Source organism: Microtus oregoni, unplaced genomic scaffold (assembly GCF_018167655.1).
Source record: "Microtus oregoni isolate MIOR12 unplaced genomic scaffold, Mior012 000020F_ref0000438, whole genome shotgun sequence".
Lineage (NCBI taxonomy): Eukaryota > Metazoa > Chordata > Mammalia > Rodentia > Cricetidae > Microtus > Microtus oregoni.
This window is the reverse complement of record NW_024543079.1, coordinates 25,726,165-25,743,820: the sequence shown is the minus strand read 5'-3', so window position 1 is coordinate 25,743,820 and position 17,656 is coordinate 25,726,165.

Genomic DNA, 17,656 nt, shown 5'->3' with positions numbered 1-17,656 from the left:
TCTCCTTCATTTTCTACACCCAGGAAGTTGCCAAAACATGTCATCCATATGACAAAGTGTCTGTAAAATCCATTCCTCCCCAGAGCCTGTATAAGTCCATAAATAGTGTTAACAGAGTCCTTTCACAATGAAAAATGAAGTCAACTATTTCAACCGCCCCCAATTATCAAAGAAGATGAATAGAAAATGCCATTAAGTAAGTAAATAAGCAAGCTTAGGGTAAGGCCTGTTAGTAAATGAGATCCTTTCTGCTCATTCTCTTTCAATTCGAGTCCTTAAAAATTCGTGGTAATTAATCAAAAGCTTACTCTGTGTTAACAGTTTTCTAGAAATAGGTCCATGAGTTAAACCCCTCTCCTGTTTCCTATCACATGTGTGGACAAATGCATACTCTATGAGTGGCCTCTTACATTACTAATTACCTGCTCTTGTCCACTGCCCACCTATCCTCACCTTCACTTCCCACACTCCACCTACACTGGGCATCTTTATATCTACCATAACCTCTTTATTTGCTATGGAAACATTAACACAAGTATTTTCTGGTCTCAGTATTTTCAATTTTAAAGGTGTCTTTTTTTTCCCACTCTATATCTCTCTCTGAAATGAAAGTGATCTAAGACATGATCTTTTTGTGTATATTAATTGCTTATTTTCTGGTTTCATTTATATATAATTATTAATTATATTTAATATATCAATATGAACATACAATATGTGTATATATGAATATATTGTTACATATTCAATTTAATACATTCAATTTATCATCAATATAATATATATTATCTTTATTCAACAGAATCTTGGTGAAGGCCGAACCTTTGGTTTCTTTCGCCTACTATATTCTTAGGAGTTTAAACATTCCTAGTACACAGTTATCCCTTTACTGCTTATATACCCATTGTGCTGGAGTTTAATTGCAAGGACACATGAGAAAATTAGAAAGAAAACTACATTTCACATGATCTCATTCTTTAGTTGCTTTTCATGTCCATTATAGAACACCATGACCAAGGCAGCTTATGGAAGAAAGTTTAGTGGGAGCCTAACAGTTTCAGAGGGTGAGTCAATGGCCATTGTGGCTAGGAGCCTGAAAGCAGGCAAGAATGGCGCTGGAGTAGTATCTGAGAATTTACATCCTCATCCATAAGCTCAAGGCAGAAAGAGGTTCAGAATGGCTCAAAGCCTACCCTCAGTGACACACTTCCTCTAGCAAGGCCACACCTCCTAATCCTTCCTACATAGTTCCACCGACTGGAGGCCAATAAACAAAATCTAAAACAATATTAAGCAAGTGATTCTACCTACAACAGTATGAAAAAACCCTCAGGAATAAATTAATAAAAGGTACTGCATTCTTTCTATCAAAATTTCATCTGGTTCATTTGAAGAAATGAGAAACTGTTCCCAAAAATTAGATGGCAATATAAGAATAAACAAAATTAGATGGCAATATAAGAATAAACAAATCAACCTAGAGGAAGTTACCAAAATTACAGTAGTCATGCCTTTTAATTTTAAAAAAATACATTATTCAAATAAGGGTGGCACTATCAAGGCAGACCCAGGGACGGATGGAACAGAATTAAATTCATAAATGAGCCTACATGTACATTGTCAGTTGATTTCTTTTTCAAACCAGGTGCCAAGATGATCCAGTCAGGACAGAATCATTTCAGTGGTGCCAGGGCAATTGGCTATCCAACTGAAGATTGAAATATGGTCTATACAGCATAAAGATAATCACATGCTAAATGTAACCAATGTTCACTGTAAGAGCTAAAACTATAGTTTTAGAAGAAAACATGGGCATGAATCTTCATGACAATGAGTTAGGAAAGGTTTTCTTAGATATAACTTAAAATTAAAAACAATGGGAAAAATGGGTAGATTGTGTCTCATTCAAATTAAAAGTTTTGTGAGGCTGGAGAGATGGCTCAGAGGTTAAGAGCCTGCTTTTCCAAAGGTCCTGAGTTCAATTCCCAGCAACCACAGAGTGGCTCACAACCATTTGTAATGAGGTCTGGTGCCCTCCTCTGGCATGCAGGTATATACATAGACAGAATATTGTATACATAATAAATAAATAAATATAAAAAAAGTTTTGTGCTTCAGAGAATACCGCAGAACAGAAGACAATCCACATACTGGGGTAAAATGTTTGAAACAGGTGTTTGGTCATGAAATTATGTTCTGAATAAAGATTTCCTAAACTAGTAAAGTGACAAAATTATCCGGCTAAAATTGGAAAGTTGAATATACATTATCCAAGAAAATAAATACAGGCCAATAAGCCACACAAAGTGATACTCCACAAATTCATAAAAATGCAAAATCATGACGAGGTGCCACTTTTCACCCACCTTATTCTCTCTGCCAGCCAGCCCTACCTACTCCTCTCCTTCCTAGCTATTGGCCATCCATCTCTTTATTAGACCAATCAGGTGCCTTAGTCAGGCAAGGTGAAGCAAGTGTAACAGATCTTTATATAATTAAACAAATATCCTTACATCGTTAAACAAATGCAGCATAAACAAATGTAACATACCCTTACACAGTTAAAGTAATAATCTACAGCATAAACAAATGGAATGTACCTCTGCCTAGTTAAAATAATACTCCACAACAAGATACAATTTTCTTTCCAGAGTGATAAAATATAGTAATGCTTGTACAAATTTATGAATATACTAAAAAAATCGCTATATTATACAGTAAAAGTGGGTGGAGTGCTTGGGATATGAATCATATCTTAATAAAACTCTTATCTGAAAACCCAAGCCTTTTTATTTTCAATATTCCATTGGGGTTTTGTCAATGCTATTGAAAATAACTTTAAAATTTATACAAATAAGCAGTCACTATTGTTTGGATATTGGGTGCTTTAAACCTCCCATCTTATGACTCCCGTTGGAGAACAGGTGTAACAATGGCATCTGCTGCCTAAGGACTGATGTGTGTGTTTGCCCTGACAGAGCCACACCTGCCTCTTTCAGTTCTTAGACATAGTTTCTTGCTTTGTTTTCTCCAGCCTGAAACACTACCTGTTTTAGTGGTACAGTCCCATGGCATTGCTGGGAGCATGCCGGAGCATGCCTGCCTTGTCCCAATGCACCGTCCACCGTGGCCACCTGAGCCACTCTGCCATCCTCGCTGCCCAGGCCCACATCCCACAGACTCCCACTCAGCTCCTCTGAGGCTCCGGGAAGGGCTACCTTTGCAGGCTCTGCTAAGTCCTTGTTCTATGTCAGTAGTCACCTGCCTGGCTCTTTCCTGTGCAGTAATTACACTGAATTCATAGCCTGATTTGACATTTCCAAAGAAAAAGTGCAATTATAGCATCCCGAAAGGCGGAAATAACCTGCTGATGATATTTGAGGAAGAAAAAAAAAAACTTTTTGAGATTTGCTTCCACTAAGTACCTCTGAACAGTGTTACTCTATGCAATTGGAGGTGAGTGCTGCCTCATTTTCCTTCGCCTAATTGTTAAACTTGACCCAACTTCAAAGTTTGGAACACCCCAAGTGAGGAGACTTCAAACTGAGCAACTTACAACACGGAAAAGCAAGGCGTTTCACAGGAGAGAAAAGGTGACGACCAATCTATGAAAACTCATCCAAACTCGTTCATTAGAACATTATTTATATTACCTCATATTAATTAGCAAGGGTAATTGCTGGTATTTACATGATTCATTTCAATTTATCATCACCTGTTGACCAAAAATGCCAGAATTTCAATATTTCAATCATAAACTTTGCTGTACTTCTCCCTCAGAGGGTTTTTTTTTTTTTAATTTCCTTTGAGTGTTTGGTAAGCATTAACACTGTACTAACAATACACAATTTCAAGACACACAGAGCAGGGTCCAAATTGTGAGTTTGCCATCTGATGGCTGTTTGACCTTGATCGCCGAGTCCAGAGTCCCCACTGTTTCTGGCAACGTACTGAGTGAGTCTCTGCTTCATTTGGCTCTCCTAGGAGACCTGCTCAGCTGTTTTGCTTGAGAGATACGGAGTCTGGAGCTGAAAGGATATTTTCATATATCTGCATGCTATAATTAAAAGTCCTACACGACACTGAGGACTCTGTGTCCTTGGGAGCCAATCCAGGGCTCCAGAATCCTCAAATGACCAGGGGCACCATAGCTATTATCTCCTAGGAGTCTTTTCAAGCTTCCTCTTGCCTCACCAGGCCTTTTTTGTTTTCCCTCAGCAAGTCATCATTTGGGATGCAGCTCAGTCCAAGGGCAGCCTTAATTAATGAGCCAGGTTTCTGGCATTGATAAGAATGGCTGGGTTAAGGTCGAGTGTGGAGGGCAGTTTTCATTAAATACACTAAATGTGGTTGCAATTTGAAACGATGCCGCCTATCACTTCCCGGGCTGCTGTTCTGTTGCAGTGGAGCTGCTTTTCTTCCAAATTCAAAAGCAGTAACAGATGATGAGGAGTGCTGGTCCGAGGAACAGGACATAGGTACTCAGTCATCTGGATAGCATCAAAGGACTCCCTGTCCTGAGTCTGCTGATGCCCCCTCCCAATCTCTGTGTCCCCAAGCTCTTTCTGGCTCTCCTAGGCTGTTTGCATAACAATCAGGTGTCAGACATTATAGAGCATTTTAGATGCTGCATCAAAAGCCTGAAACGATAGCATTATTTTTAAATTTATATCGATTACTTTTCATTCATAGCCTATTTCTGTAATGATACAAAGCATATCTATTCTTACAGAAAGGCTATATTAATGAAGCATTCACATTCTACTCCTGCACCATGGATGTCTCCATCCTTTATAATACATTTGTTACTATTGGTGAACGGATATTTGTTGTGGGAATACGGTCTGATAGTCAATTGTATTGAGGTGTGTTGGCCCAAGGGCATGATCTTGTCTGGGGACCAGGGCAAGGGGTGAATACTCTCTTGGATGGTGGTTAGCTGGCAGCAAGCCACGGCTGAAAGATTTCCCATAAACCTCTGTATTATGGACCCAGCAGATATTAATCCACCATTATCACTTAAGATCTATCTCAGACACAGACTTGTTATTGGTTTCATGTTCTATGAGTCTGCAGAAACACAGAGTGGCTGTGCTCTATTGTTTTAAGACTTCATAGCATCTCACTGACTGAAGCCTCTACACACCTACTCATGCCTCCTCCCTCCCAGAAGCTGATCCTATTCATTTCCTGTCTCCATAAGTTTACGTTATCCAGAATCCCTGTAGTTAAAACCACACCGCATACAACCATTCCATGCTGGCTCATTTCATTTAGTAATATGCTTTAACAGTTCCTCCATGTCTTTTCATGGACTGATAGCTCATTTCTTTCTAATGCTAGGTAACTTGCATTTTTTAGATGTGCCTGTTTATTTACCCATTCATTGACTCAAGGGCATTTTGGTCACTTCCCAGATTTAACAATGATTAAGGAAATCACTATGCACATTCTGCATGTATGGGTATGTACGTGTGCTTAAGTTTTCAACTCATTTGGATACACATTAAGGAATGTAATTGCTAGATCACATGGCAAGAGCAGTCTTGTCCAAAACTGTCATGTGTACCATTTCTGCCTTCTCATCGACAATGAACTAGAATTTTCCATGAAAGCGAGTGGTTGCCAGCATTTGGTATCTTCAGTTATGTAGTAGTATCTTACTATTATTTTAATTTACCTTTTATTAAAGATGTGGTTTGAAGCATTTTATAAGCTCATTTGCTATCTATATTCTTCGCTTAGTAGAGACTCAAATTGTACTTTTATTTATAGCTGTTTATAAATAAATTAGACATAAGTTAAAACTTAAATATTCACATTTTAACAACTCAATTATAGACACGAAGAGAGTGCATTGTCAAAGAGAAATGGGGAATAATCTCCCACATGAGCACCAAATATTGGTGCTCCAACGTCAGGTGTGAGCACTAACTTAGAAAACAAAGCCAACAAACAAAACCCCCAGACGAACAGCAAGCGGGTTGTGACCTGAAGCAGTATTAAGCCAGAAGTGCTTAGGCTGTGCCATACCAGAGACTTCACAATGTAGCACACCCACACCAAACAATGGAAAGATGATAACTTTAAACCCCAGAATGCCCTGGCAGGTGGAGGAGCCCCAATCCAGGTGTTTCAAAGGTAAAGGGCCACTTCTTGGTCTTGCCCCAAGCCATGGCTTATTGAGATCAGATCCTACATGTAGAGAGATGCAGCTCATATCTGCTAGGTCTACTTTGCAGGAGAAACTTTCTGTAACCCCATCCCTAATATCCAGCTCAGCCACAGGTGCTGGTACAACCGCTCTAACCATCTGTCTGGGAAAGACCGACAGTGCCAACATGGTTGCCTTCAATATATATATATAGAGAGAGAGATAGATAGATAGATAGATAGATAGATAGATAGATATAGATATATATATATAGTGCATCTATCTATCTATCTATCTATCTATCTATCTATCTATATTCAGCACCTTCAGGCTATCTTATCTTTTCATAATAACTACCTCAAGGCTCAAAGTGCTATCAGGAGTGTTTGACTGGTTGGAAGGCTCTAAGCGTACACACTCAGTTCTGGCCCCTAAAACAAGGAGACAAGCCTCTCCTGATGTCATCTTGCTCCATCCATAAAATGGGGGCTTTGCCTTTTGTCAATGGGCAAGGCAGCCAAGGCAAGGTGTGCCCATCTCTTCTACCTTCTTTGTCTTCCTTACTCTCACCCCCTTTTCAGGACCTTTGCTCGGGCAGCTCCCTCTGCCCGCTGCTCTTGCTGCCTCCTTTCTGTTCTTCAGGTTCTGGCTCCTCTGACCACATCGAATGCCTGTTCTCCCTCAAGCCATTCATCATCGCCTCCCCCTCCCTGCCCTACCTCATTACTCTCTGACAATTATCGGGAAGCCTGTTCTTTCCTCGTGTAACACACACCCTGAGCATTCCTCAAGCCCTCATCTGCAGGAGAAGAGGGATGTGGACTGTCCTATTGCTCGGTCCTATGCCCAGGGCAGTTCTCAATATGATCACAGCTCCATAAACGAGGGCAATGAGAAAGCACCTGCTTTGCTCCCATTTATCACCGATGCATCTGCTCCGTCTCACAGGTACCTGGCTTAATACCCGCAGCAGCTGCCTTTAGCTTCCAGCTCTTTCTTAGGTCTCTCTCCCCTGTATTATCCATTGGAGTGAGTGAGACTCTACTCTGGCCACTGGCCCCGAATGACTTTCTAGCACCTCTCCTCCTTCCCAGTCCCATCTCAGCACTGAGAGATGAAGAGAGAGAGGAAGAAGGTGGGAAGGAAGGTTCATTTGAATACAAATTATGCCTAGTTCCAAGAAGGCCCACATTTATCAGCAGGGTTAGGCAGAAACAGAAAACCCAGACATAGCTGGGTTCTCTAGAAGGGCCTTAAAAGAAACAACACAGGCAAGTCATGAGCAAGGATGATGAGAACCTGGAAAAACACCTTTTCCTCTAAAGCAGTGGTTCCCAACCTGTGGGTCACAATCCTTTTAGGGGCCAAATGACTCTTTTTCTGGTTCACCTAAGACCATTATAAAACTCAAGTATTTACATTATGATTTGTAACAGTAACAAAATTACAGTTATGAAGAAGCAATAAAAATAATTTTATGATGGGGGGTGTCACTGCAACATGAGGTACTGTATTAAAGGGCCACAGCATTAGGAAGGTTGAAACCACCGCTCTCGAGTTTAGCTTTCCACTAATTAGAAATTTGGAAATTCTAAAAGCAATTAGGTAGTTTAAATTTTCTATTTTTTTAAAACCTGGGGCTGTACAGACTACCAAGAGAGCAAGAACACGAACACAAAAACCAATGTTCTTTAACAGCACCCCCAGAGATCATGACCAAAGCGTCTCCTAGAGCAATCAGGCAGGCAGTTCTTGTGTTCCGCCCTGTGTACTCTTCTTCCACTTGGTAGTCCAAAGTGTTCTATGTGTTAGAGCTAAAATTAATGTAACGGGAAAGAAACATCACAACATGATCTGTCCCTTCTTGCCTGGAACTGCAGTAACAGCTCGGATGCACTGAGCCCTCCAAAGGCATCGAGGTAACTGCCTTCTCTGCATCATTTCACCGAATGCTCAGAACCACATGAAAAGCTGATTGTTACTGCCGGCGCTCACAGGTGAGGAAACAGAACCTTGGGTGTGCTCCAAGGGTCACGTGACCGGCAGAGGGAGAAGCAGGGTCTCACAGGAGCAGTGCTTCTTCAGCGGCTTGTGCACAGCAGCTGCTAGAGTGCATGCTGTCTGCACAGCCATTTCCTAATCTCTTTCTCTTTTAATTCAAATGATGATTATTCTTAATGGTTGTGTTCAGAGAAAACTTCCTTCATAAGACAGAATTAACTTTCTTTTTTTTTTAACCCTTATACCAAGCCACGTGAGTGAATATTTAACATCATATGTACTACGATCTTTATTAGAATTAGTTATTAGGAGAGCCCATGTGGACTCTGCTAATAATCCAGGCCCATCACCTACTCACAGGGTGACCATTATTTATGAGCTAGCCTAGGCCTCTGCTTCCCCAGTTCTTAAGCCTGGATGATAACACTGGGCTTGAACAAGATTATTGTACAGATGCAAGCAAACGCTCACCACACAGTGGCTCTTCCCTGCCCATGACTGCATGCTCTACGACAAGATGGCCCTCTTATGTCCATATTGTCTATCCCGTGTTCTCTTGCTTTGAGTTCTTGCCCATGTCTTGTCTCTAGAACTGACCACAGGCCTTGCCACCTGTCGGGTCCTTGCTCTCCATGAATCATTACCAAGATGCAGCTATGGAGGGGGTAGGCCCACATCCATGTGTATGCTGTTCCAATCGCTGCTTCCCCAGCTCGTCACTCAACTTGCACGTTTGCCCAGCTCCTGTTTACTTCACATCGACCGTCACATACTTTCTCTAACGTTTCCTCACGAGGAAAAGATAAAGAAATTGTATGCAAATACCTCTATCTTTACCCTGTAGAGCTGTCATTAACATTTTATTACATTTTCTTAACTATGTATCACTCTATCCTTCTATTTCTACACCAGTTAATTTGAGGCTGGGTTGAGACATGGTTTCCTCTGTGTGACAGTTTTGGCTGCCTAGAACTCACTTTATAGACTAGGCTGGTCTCAAACTCACTGAGAACCGCCTGTCTCTGCCTCCCTACTGCTTGGCTTAAAGGCCTGCACCACCACCACCCGGCTCCACAGTTAATCTCAGAGTGACATGGGAATGGGTTGTAGTTGTCTGACTATTTCCCCCTTATTGCTTCAGGACGCACATTACTGACTAGAAATAAATATAATTTTACAACAGTTTTTATAAAACTTAACATATAATGGCATTTTATAAGACTTCATTATTTGATGAAATTTGGTCCAAATCTCTGACAAAGACCACTGCCTTTAGAGAAGCCTCCCTTGTCAATCCCCAGCCCACTTGGACACAGATATGATCTTGTTGCCTCCACTGCTACAAATTAGAAAGCTTCATAAAGTCAACTGTTTTAAAAGAGCTAAATAAATTTAAGTCACATCTTCTATGGATAAATAAAAAATGATTCTCATATTCCCAGAGAGAAATATATCCATTAATATGCATAAACAAAAACTAACACAGGCAAAGCTAAGCATCTATTTACCTTCTCAAAACTATCCCTCGGCCTGCTGCACCAGGCCGTGGTGGTCTCCAGATTTACCAGGAAGTCCTGGATCCTACAAGACCTGCTCAGGTTCATAGGATCAAAACCATTGCCATCATAATCCTAAAATATCTCTTGCCCCTTCTACCGTTCTTAGACCCTTGAGTAACTGAGGCTGTATGAAGTGAACTCAAGTTGAGCTGAAGGTAGACAGACATTGCCTACAGCCAACTGCCTTCTATTGGGTAGGATAGCAAAAACAACTTGCAAAATTGTAGATACACTGCTCTTTTCATTGTGACTTTTGGTCTGGAAAAATAAAGGTGATGTCAATACAAACATTGTATATGAAATAAGTTGAAAACATTGCTTATGTAATGTGCATATTATTATTTTTGTCAACTATCACATTTACAAATTGCCTTTTTTTTCTTTTTCTATTTAATTACTTTTATTGAGCTGTACATTTTCTTTCATTCTTCTCCCTTCCTCCCCTCTGCCCTCTCCTGTGTCCCCCACACTCCCAATTTACTCAGGAGATGTTGTCTTTTTCTCCTTCCTACGTAGATCCCTGTATATCTCTCTTAGGGTTCTCTTTGTTGTCTAGGTTCTCTAAAACCAGCCTACAGTGGTTTTAAAACCACTATATTGTTTCAAAAATAACTTAATAGCTAAATCTAATATTTAAATTATTCTTTCATTTTAAACCAAGCCACATGGTATGCATATTTGGATTAAAATGAAGCACTGGTTAGAAGTTACAAAGCTAGATTTAAAAAAAAAAAAAGAAAAAAGAAAAGAAAGAAAGAAACAAATCAAGCCACAAGTTTAATTCATGTAATTCAGCGGGGAGGAGGACCCATGAATGCTTGGGAAAAGATGGACTTGAATGTGTATTGATTTAAACGCACATGTAAACAGTCCCAGCTGTGGGGGAAAGGTCATTCACATTTATCTTCTTCTCAAGACAGGCTTTGCTAGCTCATGTTTTACCTGCTAACTCTGAAGTCCTCAAATCAAAGCTGTGCTGGATTTTGGGGCTAGTCCAGCTAGTCTAGCACACTGCTCATCTGGGCTTGGGCCCCACATCTGCTCATCACCTTTTCTGTGTAAGCTTTATTATTTGGTATTGAAAGAGTCCAAGTCGCGTTTCTCTCACTTCACTTTACCTTTCAACCTTTACCCAGAAATGCAAGGTCAAGGGACAACTTTTAAAGCCCCCATTCTACAGTTTCTTTTGACCACCTCAATGATAGTTCCAGTCTACACAGTTGGGAGATGGTCACCTGGGCAACTTTGATAAGGTGAAAAGTGTCACAAGAGCTAGGAACCATCTCTTCCACAAGATCTCCAGATATTCTTTACCTGAAATAAGATAGATGAGAACCAGCTTAAAATACAACTGAGAATCTCTTTCTATTGGTCTGGAAGGAGGGTTTGCTCTCTAGGTTAGGGGGAAAGAAAATCAACGGGCTTCAGTTGCAACTCCGTGGATTGCCTTAGCTGCCTGTCACTAAGACATTACCTAAAGGAAGGGAAGTTTTATCAGGATCAGTTTCAGAACTTTCAGGCTCTGGTCTTTTAAGCCTATCTGAGAGGCAAGTGCATAATAGAACAAAATTGCTCACCTCATAGAGGCAAAAAGGGTTAAGAAGGAGAGAAGGCGAAAGCAGAGGCCCCAATATCCCCTTCAAAGACACCTCCAGTAGTGTTCTCTCTTACTTCCACTAGGCCTCATCTCTTAAAGGAAACAAGCTTATAGTACATGGATGGGCCCTAAAGGACCATGTAAGATCCCAACTGTGTTAATTACTTTTCTGTTGTTGAGATAACACACCATAACCAAAGGCAACACATGCCAGGAAAAATTATTCTGGCTTAGTGTTCTAGAGCGAGGGTCCATAAAGGGCAGGCACCTGCAGCCAGCAGAGAAGAATAAACTAGAGGGCATTTCTCATTCAAATCACGACAGCAATCTACTAAATTCAGTTGGGAGACAAATACAATGTAGACTTCTAGGAGCTTCTTTTGGCAGCCCAAGCCAAGAATATCCACGACAGAGTAACCAGGAGAGGAAGCATGGGGACCTATTTAGGTAGCATGCTACTGGAGGCCACTTCTCATCATTCTCCTTACCCCAACCACCCGCATCACGGCTAAGAAAATCAAGCAGCAATGAAAAAAAAAATGATACACTTGTAAGCCCCTGTAGTCCCATGAGTGCCCAGGCTCCTCCCCACAAGAACCTTTACCTGTCGGGTTCCACCCACAGAATACTCTAACTGCCCTAACTGGTGGATCCTGGCCCCATCCTACAGAGGAAAAAACCAATCTCTGGATATGAAATCCACCAATCTCCACCATGGAAAGCTCCACCCTGAAAAGTTCCACTCCCTTCCCAAGAAACTCTATACAAGCCCTGTATCCTGTCCAGTGTGCTGCTGCTTCTCACTTAAGCAGAGGCAGCCACCCTCCTGGTTCTTTCCCTCCAGAGCTGTAACACCTACAGGGATAGCTAGGCTTCCCACAGTCAGGATACCTTTCCCTCCAGAGCTGTAGGTATGGCCTGGCTTCTAATGGCTAGGATACCTGTCCCTCCAGAGCTGTAACACAGGTGTAGCCTGATTTGCAAAGGACAGGATACCCTTCCCTTCAGAGCTGTAACACTTACAACACCCACAGTCAAAATCATAAGCTGGTAGATCATAAAAGGAGCTCTGCGGTGGTCAGGCCAAAAAACCCCAGGGAACAGAAATTTTGGGACATGCTTAAGCCACCTACTTAGGATTCCACCATGGAAAATCCACTCGTCCTGGTAGAAACCTTTGAGCAAAATGCATTACCCTTAAAGTGTCAGGTGATCTGTGCCCAGGCTGGGACTCACAGCATGTGTGAATGAATGCTGCGGGCAAAAACAACCACCACAGGGGCAGTGCCTTCACTGGGCAGTGCCTTCTCTGTGCACACTACTTAGGAGACTACAAGAGATGATATTCTCGTCACAGACAACCCTCAAAGTCCGAAGCCACCCGCATGCTCCCTCTGCTGACAGTGCCTTCTAAGACTTCTTCTCCCCCTCTCCTCGTTTCGGCCATTTCCAGGCCCATCATTCCCAAGAGACAACCAGAGCAGATCCATTCGCTCAGTCCCACCGGTAAGTTTCCCCCAGGGGCAGTCATCCAAGTGAGAGGAGTTGAAGTGAAAATTGCCGCCTGCGTGTTTGAATGTGGGAGACACTGGAGAGATGGAAGGTTGCTCAAGCCCGGCCCGGCCACATCATTTGTCAGACTCTGCTTCATCTGCTGTGTCACGACAAAAACAGGCTGAGTGATCTCAATAGAAGAGGTGGGAAAGCTGAGGGGGCAGGCTGCTTTATAAGCCTTGAGGTTGACATCAGTGGTACTAGAGGGACAGACGGACCTTAATGGGGAAAGGCTTTTAGGAGTAAAATCTGCTTTCACTTTTTTCTAATTTGGCAGTCTAGGCAACACAATTTCACTTTGAACTAAACTCCTCCATGAACACAGATCCATATCAACTATGCCATTTGATCCTCGAGGTTCTGCCCCATTTCTCGACCTTACAGTGACAAGGTTCTCCTGTACCAAGAAATTACAAAAGACTAAACGGGAAAACAATCTGTGTTGTCAGTGGGACTGTCTGCGCTAATGGAATCTACAAGTTCTTGCCCATGCCTTGCCTATGAAATCCAGGCTGGGTCTCAAGTCTCCAGGTCAATTTTGTTCTGCTATGGTCTTGTCTCTCATCCATCAGTCACAGTTTCGGTGGAGAAGGATTACTTTCCTTATTTGCTGTATTTTAAAGGACTGCTTCTCTCTTCCTTGGCTCACACTGGCATCATCTCCTGATTACTTTTTTTCCCCTTTAAATATTGTGTCTCAGCTAGAGCAATGTTGATTTCATTGGTCTGGATGATGTTGTGGGCACAGAGGTTTTAAACCTCTCCAGGTGGTTCTAATATGCAGCCAAACTTAAAATCCACAGCTGAAGGCAATGGGTCTCAAATTTAGCACATCTCCAAAGCACCTTGCAGGCTTGATTACAGCGCCCCACTCCCAGAGAGCAGGTGCAGAAGAGACCCCCCCACTCCGGTTCTAACTATGTCCCCTGCAATGCCAATCCTCCTGGCCCAATTTCAATTGCAAAGCACACAGGCTTAAACACTTTTCCCTAAGGTGTTTTTCATTACATTGATCTATCTGGCTGCAAGATGTGCTCTGAAAAGCTGATATCTAATCATGCACCATCCAGTGAAGTCAAAAAGAGCTTTCCTACACCTTAGGTTTCAGGGAAGTTCTTGGGTTCTGAATCTGTTCTTATATAAACCAAGTGAACAGACCAGACCGCTATGGATAATGGGCAAACAGCACAGGTATAACCACCCCACCCCAGCTGTGCTTTCTGCCCTTGCCCCCTCCTTTAGATGGCTTCCTGAATGCAGCAGGTACAAGAGTTTGCTTAGTATTACCTGTTCTCTGTGTTCATGTGGAAGAGCTAGCTCCGACTCCACCTGATCTATGACTGAAAACCTCGCTAGACTCAGAAATCCTAATTCAAGCACCCAGTTGAGCCTGGATGGCTGAAAGGTAAAATAAACATGCAGTGCCTTTAAAGTCTACAATGAGGCATCGCTGGAACCTATGAAGTGTAACAACTTAAAGAGTTTCCCGTGGCAGCAGCCCACTCTGCTATGTCCTCCTCTACAGCAGAGAACACAAGAACAACATAGGGGAACAGAGACTTCTTACCGCTAACCCCGAACCCATCCCCTTGTTTGTTACGCTGGGCTGAACAAATTGAAACATATTCTCAGATGAGTAGGAGAGGTTAAGTGTAATGGAGCAGGCTGAGAACCCCGCATTCAGGAAGCCGAGACAGAGGGAACGTAAGTTTGAGACCACCCTGGGCTACATAATGACTTTAAAATAGCCTGAACTGCAGAGACTCTTTCTCAAAAGAAAACAAAAGCTGAACCTGGGAGGGAGAAGAAAGGGAGCCAGGATTGTTTTCTATACTCACAAATGAGATCCTACCCTGGCCTCTAGTCCTAGCTTGCTGTCTATTGTTGTGATAAACACCATGACCATAAGATAGGGAGGAAAGGATTTATTTCTTCTTCCATCTTGTAATCCGTCATGGAGGGAAATTGAAGCGGGCACTTGGCAGAGCTGAAGAAGAAGCTGCGAAGGAGTGCTGCCTATAAGCTTGCTCACCTTGTTTTTTTTTTTTTTGTTTTTCGAGACAGGGTTTCTCGGTGGTTTTGGAGCCTGTCCTGGAACTAGCTCTTGTAGACCAGGCTGGTCTCGGACTCAAAGAGATCCGCCTGCTTCTATGTAGTCAGGAACCACCTGCCTAGCAAGGTACACACAGTGGGCAGAGCCATCTCGTTTCAATTATCAATCATGAGAACACCCCTCAGAGACTTGCATAGAGGCCAATCTGGTGGAGACATTTTCTCAATTGACGTTTCTTTTTCTCAGATAATTCCATTAAACTGGAATAAATAAATAGATAATTCTCAGGTTGAAAAAAAATCAGCATAGTCTGTCCACATCCACCAATCTCACAAAATCCAAACGAACTGATACTTATTTGGCCCAGGGAGGGGTGCCATCTTCTATGCCAGGCACTAGCCCCCTTACTTCACTATGAGTTGATAGGAATTAAAGATCTTACTTAAATCCCAAGGATATCTGGGTTGCAGTATTTTCCTGGTATCATCTCCCATGACAGAAGAGAAAGGGGCTCCTTTGATCCACACAATGGAGCACAAATCCAGAATTACCAATTTGACTCCTCTTCAGATGCTTGTTTCTCTCTCCCTTAGGGAGGGAAGAGAAGATACATCGTGCCATTGCCCAGCTGTTACTGGGGACCTGGCATTGTTCTCTAAGCTACTCCTTCCTCAACTTACCTGATAACAAATGAAAACTCTGAGCACTTACGATGTCCGTTCAGAGAACAAGGACTTGGAGTCTCCCAAGTAAAGCGATAGGCAAACTTGTTGCTTCGAAGGCTGATGTTCTCAGTAGGCCAGCTGCTGGTGCGCTGGACCAAATGCTGTGTGCCTGCCACTGTGATAGCTTGCTTCTCTCACCCCACAGAGATTATTCACTTTGCAGAGGCAAAAGGGTAGAGAAAGCTTTGCCCGAGGTCGTGTAGCAATGCAAAGGGTTGCCTCAGGTCAGAGAAGTGCCACACTGGGGTATTTCCAAGCTGGTTTGCCTGAAATGGCCTTGGCCGAGCTGCCACCTAAGTACATTGTTAGCAGAATGAGTCAATGTGCAGTGGCAGGAGTGCGGGCAGGACAGCAAAGAAGAAGATTAAAATAATTACAACTCTAATTGATCAGCTCTGCTCAAGAGGAGATTAAAAGGGAAAAGGCATATTGAAAAAGGCACTCGACAACCACCCTGGGCCAGATTCCATCTGCCACTGTGGCCAGCTCTCCCCTCCCTTCTGGCCCTTGGTCCGGCAGCCCCCACTGCAAAGCCTCATGGCACAGAGTTGATGAAAGTCATTCTTTGTGGAAGGCATCAGTTCGTGCTCCCTTGAAGAACTGCTTTCACAAACAGCAGGGAGGAAGCAGCTTGGAGCAGCAGACAGTGGCCTCCTGTTGGCAAACCCCCAGCATGGAGTTGCCAGCAGCTTGTGGAAGTGGAGAAGGAGGTGCCAAGAGCAAGGCCAGCCCAGGGCAGGGGACCAGAGAAGCAGAGGCAAGATTGTGCCTTGTGATCCAATAACCTCACTAGGCAGAAACAGCCTGGACTCCAGGCAGCCCCTCTAGCTTTTGTGCAGCAAACTTCTGGACTCAGCCCTTGGCTTCTTGTAATTTGGGAATGGGGCCAGGGAGTACTTTTGCCTTGTCCCTGGCACCCTTCTGTAGGAATCACAGAGTAGGGGCATAACCAGGGCCTGGGGTTAGGGAGGAAATAAAGAGGCAGATTCAGAAGAAGAAACCGTAGTGCTTGCCAGAGCCATTTGTGATTATGGAGCTTGGACAAGGTCAAGAGTGGGTGGTGGGTGTAGGAGGAAGAAGATTTTCCAAATTTGATTTCACTCCATATTATCAGGACAGCGGCAGATGCCTGTACTGGCATCAGAAGAGGAAGGCCTAGATCATGAGCTCCAGACCAGTGGACAGTCAATCATCCTCCCCATAGCCTGCAGAAATGGAGAAGATGAACAACCAAATCCCATTTCCCACTTACTGTCAAATTTAAGACTACATTCTCAGATTCTAATGTTCATATGTTCATACTCATCCACAGGGACCCTGGAAATGCAGATTCAGAGGGTCCTGGGAAGGGCCTGAGGCTCTGCATTTCAAACAACTTCCAGGAACTGAAGCTAGTAGATGACAGTTTGAAAGCAAAGGTTCAACCTAGATGGGTTCACTGTACTATTATTAATGACAAAGTGATGAACGTATAAATGATGTCTTTGCGTATCCTCCCACAGATGATAGAGACAGATGATAGAGTGACATCTACACACAGATGATAGTGTACCTTCCCAGAAGAGTGCTCTTCACTATTTTTTTTTTCAGGATCAGAGTACTGGGGACCAAACTCTAGGCTTTGAATGTACTACACAAACACTTTACTGCAGAATGACATCCACGACTTCTTGTATTTGGTTAGTTAAAGACAAAATAATTGGTTAGATTGGCTTCAGTAATAATTTCACCCATGGGAGTTAGGGACAGGGTCACCTTCCTCAAGCCTCATGAACCAGAAGGGTTTTACTGACCTACACACTTTACTTAGAAAGTCCTTGGGGATTTTTCTGAACTATGCTAAGAGAGAAGCTGCTTTTATTACAGGCATATAACATGATAGCAGGCAAGCTGTGTGCTGCTCTATCCCTTTCCAGCTCAATGAAACCTGAGCTGAGTAGAGTAAGTACAGACAAAAGGACAGAGGATTAATTCTGCTTGACTGCCCTTCCAGCTTGCCAGACCTGCCAGTGC